This window comes from Lactuca saligna, chromosome 5 (genome assembly GCF_052625555.1).
Source record: "Lactuca saligna cultivar CGN05327 chromosome 5, ASM5262555v1, whole genome shotgun sequence".
Lineage (NCBI taxonomy): Eukaryota > Viridiplantae > Streptophyta > Magnoliopsida > Asterales > Asteraceae > Lactuca > Lactuca saligna.
Window position 1 is genome coordinate 287,391,768 of NC_136421.1, and position 6,007 is coordinate 287,397,774.

Below are 6,007 nucleotides of genomic sequence, written 5' to 3' on the forward strand. Positions count from 1 at the left end.
AATTGAGACTCGAATCATTGAGTCGAGTGGAGACTCGGTGAGTTGGACAGGTCAGGACTCGGAAATCGGTAGACTCGGCGAGTCATGGACTGACTCGGCGAGTCGAGACATGAAAGGAAGGACTCTGAACATATGAACTCAGCGAGTTAGTAGGGTGACTCGGCGAGTAAAGTTGACCTAGAAGGTTGACTTTAACCAGGACTTTGACTTTGACCAAAGTTGACTTGGTTGTCTCTCGGGGGTCAGTTAGACTCAGTGTTGCATTGATATTGGTAGTTCGGGGAGCAAGGGGAGCAGGAGTTCAGAGAGTTGTCGGGCAGCAGCTAGTGAGATCATCAGCAAGTTCAGCCAGTGCAGGTGAGTTTCCCTTTGTGTGAATGGGTCTAAGGCCACAATGTCGGCCCATGTAGTTATGAGTAGAAGGCCCGAGGGTTAGCCCTAAGCATAGTATGCTAGTATAATATTCAGGACGAGGTCCATCAATAGCGGGCGGGTGCCCAAGGATTTGTTTATATGATAGTTTATACTTGTTGTATGTGTGATACATGTATGTGCCTGGTAGGGAGGTGAGTGTGGGCGAGGTCCCGTATCTCACCAATAGCAGAGTGTGGATGGTGTTCCACATCACATTAGTAACAGAATAGGGGAGAGGCCCAAGTTAGGGAAGGAGTGAGAGTGGGCTAGGCCCGTATCTCACTACCAATAGAAGCATGGACGGGGTTCCATGACTCATCAGTTGCAGGACAAGGGCGAGGCCTTAGGACAGGATCAGTCATATGAGTTTAGTTTATGTGTTGTGATATTTTTATGTATTATTATTTGTTGGCGGGCGAGGCCCTGTGACAGGCGAGGCCTAAGTGAAACAGATCTGTATCTGAGCGAGGCTTGAAGCCAGGCGGGGTCGTTATAGCAGGAGAGGCCCGAGGCATGGGCGAGGCCCAGGATAGCGTGCGTGGCCCAGTATGTGCAGTATGTGGTTATGCATGGTATGTGGTAGGGTGGGGAACTCACTAAGCTTCGTGTTTACGGTTTTCAGTTTTGGTTTCAGGTACTTTCGGTAGCGGAGGGAAGAGCTCGGGGAGTTCGCATGGCACACACCATTGAATAGACAGCCTGGGAATGTTTTACTCTGATAACGAACATGTGTTTTGGAAATTAATACTCTGTTTATGTTTTGGATTGATGATTTTGCTTTAAGTAATGTTTTATTAAAAGAAATTTTTGGTCTTGAATTTTGGGTCGTTACAAGTTGGTATCAGAGCCTTGGTTTAAGGGATTCGGACATGCTCTCGGGTGTGCCTGAACTTAAACTAAGGGGTCGGATAAAAAGTTTTCAAAAATGAGAAGATAGTTTTGTAAAAAGGAAGTTTTTAGAATGAAACGGTTTTAGAAAAGAAAAAGAATTCAGAAAGGAAAGAACTTTGAAAAGAGAAAAGGGGGTGTGGTGCATGCAATCAGCCGAGCTCAAGTAAGTACCCAAAATACCCATACAAGTTTTGTTATGATTATCAGTTAATAGAACAGCATGCTAGATTAGGACTAAGGATCTAGGGAGGATGCCTTATGTGCCTGTTATATGTGTTTTGAGCTGCATAATAGAGCTGACTGGATAGTAGTAGGATAGCCTGTTTAGGTTATGCCTGAGTTTATGAGTTTGTGTTGCATGCTAGTACAGATTCTTGGTATGATATTATGATTCCTTGAGTATGTTATGGTTAGATTTTTCCCCTTGTCTGAATGCTGCTTGCTCTGTGCATTGTGGGATTCTGAGTGATGGGAGTTAGCCATTAGGTGAATACGTCACGTCACATGTGATCAGGGTTGAATAATCTCAGAGTGCTGGATTTGGTCCTATTGCGCAGCTCTTGTTTGAGTCCAATCATTGTAGGGACGAGTCTTTTACTCGAAGGATTATCTGAGCCTCGTCACATGTGATGGTATTCAGGTGATGGCTAATTGGCATCACAAGGAGTCCCTCAGCAACTGAGGACTGGTTTTGGTTTGAGTCAGAGGTTTCCCTAGGGCAAGCATAGGATGAGATAGTATTAGGAGCAGTAGTAGTAGAAAAAGGGACCTGGTGGAGTTGAAGCAGTTCTTGAGGAAAGTACGGATAGATGTGGAAGGTAGTATGGGCCCGTACTACTGAAAGCAGAGGATCCGTACTCGATTCGGGAAAGGCCGAGGCAAGACCGGGAACCTGGTACTGCGTGTGTTTGGTCTCACAGCGGTGATAAGTATTCTGATAAGAGGATGTATTATATTTTCAGCATGGTGACGTTGCGAGAGAGACCAGTGGGTGGATTAGGCGCCGGAGAGGGATCAGGCTCGGGTTCAGGAGCCGAGCAGCTCGAGGAGCAGATGAGGGAGTTCATATCAGTAGAGGTTACGCGTAGAATTCTAGACCAGACTCCTGTGATCTTTGGCACGGTCAAAGAGGGTATACTGGAGATTTTGGATGAGAGGTCGGGAGCCTTCCGTACTGAGATGATGGCTTTGATGGGAGCACGTACCTTGACATTTCGAGAGTTCAGGGCTTGCGGGGCACCAGATTATCACGGGGCTAGGGACCCCATCGCTAGCAGCAGATTGTTGGCTGATGTTGCCAACGCATTCCGTACGAGCCGGTGTCCCGAGGGGGATAAGGTTAGAATCGCTTCCTGTCTTCTGAAGGACAGAGCGAGGGATTGGTGGGAAAAGATTGGTCATGCTTTGGGTGATGATGTCGCGTTGGACGCGATGACTTGGAGCAATTTCTCATCCGGGTTCAGGGCGGAGTTTTCGCCAATTATTGAGGTGCAGCAGTTGGCACGAGAGTTTCAGGATTTGACACAGACCACTAAGACTGTGGCAGAGATCACCGCCAAGTTCAGGGAGAGGGCTCTTCTTGTACCGCAATATGTCGCGGATGAGGAAATGAAGAAGGCCCGATATCACGAGATGTTGAGGGCTAACATCAGGGAGTTCATGAGCAGGTCCGACTGTAAAACGCTGGAAGATATGATTTCTTGGGCCAGGGAGAGGGAAATTGATTTGGAGTAGATCCGGAAGAGGAAGCCAGATGAGGTTCAGGTAGCCGCGAGTTCGGGAAAAAGTCCCAAAGGATCGGATTCGAGATCGAGGGATTATCATGACCGCGGCCGATGTGGGAAGTGTGGCAGGGCGCACGGGGGCGCATGTAGGAGTGGTAGAGGTGGTGAGTCTGGCTGCTTCAAGTGCGGTCGGAGTGGTCATTTTAGCAGGCATTGTACTGTTACCACCACTCAAGGATCCGACTTGATATGTTTTCACTGCAATCAGCGGGGCCACAAGAAGGCCCAATGCCCCAGTTTATTTTCAGTAGGACGGGTGATGGCACCTACCCCTACAACTTTGAGGATCACAAACGGCCGTCAGGGCCATGCAGAGGCGCCTGCGGTAGGAGGCAAGGCTTTTCAGATGGCTACCTTGGAGATGCGAGCAGCGTCGGACGTTGCAGGTATGCGACATCCGTTTTCAGTTCTTTTATTTGTGCATGATTATATTGTTATGGTTCTGCATCATTATCGGAATGAGTATTTTATTTTTTCTTGTGCGGCTTGATTGTGATCGAGTTATATGCCATAGGCATACCTTGGATATTTGAATGGTAGTTAAGGGATGTGCTCTATCAAAGAAGGTTGCTTAGGGTGCAGTAACTGTAACATACCGGGGAAGGACTTGGTATGTCTCGCTAATTCGGAGCCGTATGATTTTATAAATGGATTGGTTAGATCCTTAGCTATGGTAAGCTTGGGGTTCCTCAGCAGGTTGTGTATGGAATGGTAGCAAGGATAGGGATTTCTTTTCGAGCAGTGAGCAGCAAGGGTTAAGCAGGATCGAAGTGGGGGAGAATCCTCAGAGCGTGCAAAGGTAAGAGCATGCAGATCTAGAATGAGTGTGCAGCCTCCGAGAAGGAAAAGAATTGGTACATCGTTTGATGATTGAGGAATTCAGGGTTAGGAGTTTGAGAAACTCCCTATCAGCCAGTGCGTGTATTGGTGATGGTTAGTATGTGGTTGGGAATTCAGGTTGAAGGATCACCTGTAGGAATCGAGTGATTCAGAAGGAGGATCTTGAGAACTGAAAGCATGGGGTGCTTTCATATTAGCAGTCAGCGGTGGAAAGTGTTGTAAGACTACGGGGCAGTCGTAGCATTCACTAGCAGTTAGTGGTGGGAAGTGTTGTAAGACTATGGGGCAGGCATAGCATTCACTAGCAGTCAGTGGTGGAAAGTGTTGTAAGACTACGGGGCAGTCGTAGCATTCACTGGTAGTCAGTGGTCGAAAGTGTTGTCAGACTACGGGGCAACCGTAGCATTCACTAGAAGACGGCGATAGAAGGTGATGTAAGACTGCGGGTAAGCCGTAGCATTCCATAGTAGCTTCGTTGGCGGAGTTGGGCCGAGGCCCTTATCTCCTAGCATTCAGATAGGGATCAAGAATGGCTAATGGATGAGAATGGTAAGGAGTTTACCTGTATAGCCCTTGAGAGGTGAGACCTTAGGAGAGGCCGCTCCAGGATGTAGTGGGTGAGACCCGTGGGCAAGGCCCATATGAGAGTAGCAGTGTAGGTGAGACCTGAGAGAGGGGTTGCTCAGTAGTATGGTTGGGTGAGACCCGTGGGTGAGGCCCGTGCGAGAGTAGTTAGGCAAGTGGGACTAGAAGATTAGAGGCGGGTGAGACCCGTGGGTGAGGCCCGTGAATTTTAGCAGCACAGGTGGGACCTGGTAAGTATCTTAGTGTCTGGATAGGGATCGAGGATCCCGGGATTGTAGTGCCTGAATGGCAAAATATATTGAGCAGTTATAGGTGGTCGAAGCTTCTTCAAAAGTCGTTGGGAGCGACTAGGAGTTGTGTTGGGACTAGCGAGGGGGGGCGGTAATCCAGATATCAGTAGGACGGTAGGGACCATGGTGGTCTCAGTCATCCGGAAGGCAGATGAGGAATAGCAGAATTTGAAGTCAATAGCAGTGCGAGCATTCGGTGTATGGTGGAATTCACTTAGTTGATCGTGGGGTGCTCGACACCAAATTATAGTAAAAAGAAATGCCCAGTGAATACTGGCGATAATGACCCACACGGGAGGTAGCGGGAGTGATGGATTTTGTGAGGATAGGATCTTCACAGTGGCAGAGGAAATAGATGGTTATGGAGCATTGCCTTGGGAAGGCAAGGAAATCGCGCAAGGAAAGAAGGGGTGGACCCCTATAGGGTCAGTGCAGTAATTGGAGAGTACCAGAAGGATTATCGGTTGAGTAAGTTGTGTTTCCAGAATGTTCAGGGTCAGGGTGGACCCGAGATTATTATCCATAAGGATTGATGTTAGTCTGAATGACCGGGCGGAAGACCAGTGAAGGTAGGCAGCCGGGGTTGGAATAATTAGTAGGGTATTGGAGGCAGATCGCAGGCAGTGAGCCATAGTAAACTTCGAGGATGAAGTTTAATTTAAGTGGGGGAGAGTTGTAACACCCAAAGTCTGGAAGGCCAAGAAAGGAAAGAAAACCCTAATTTTAAGGGGCGACTCGGTGAGTCCAAGGAGGAACTCGGCGAGTCCGAGCGGGATCCGGGTCGAGGAGTAAGTGACAACCTCAGCGAGTCGGCCAAAGGGACTCGGCGAGTCTGGTCTGTGCGAGGAAAACCCTAAATTCGGGACTTGGAGCCTATTTAAGCGCCTCATTCTCTTCCCTAGGGTTCCTTTACTGCCTCTCTAACCCAGAACACCAAACCCTAGCCGCCATATCCATTGTTTGAGCTAATTGTTGCGTTGAAGAGTGCATTAAAGCTTGGAGAAGGAAGAAGGATCTTGGAGGTGCAAGAAGGGGCTATAGATCTGGGATTGGGAAGATATTTCTGAACATTTGGAGGTAATAAACTAGTTATTGGACTCTTTTTCACCTAGATCTATGTGTGGGTGTTGGGGCTTTTTAGCCATAGTGTTATCCATTTGAGTTAGAAGACAGATCTGAAGTTGCTACTGCGGATCTAAGCAT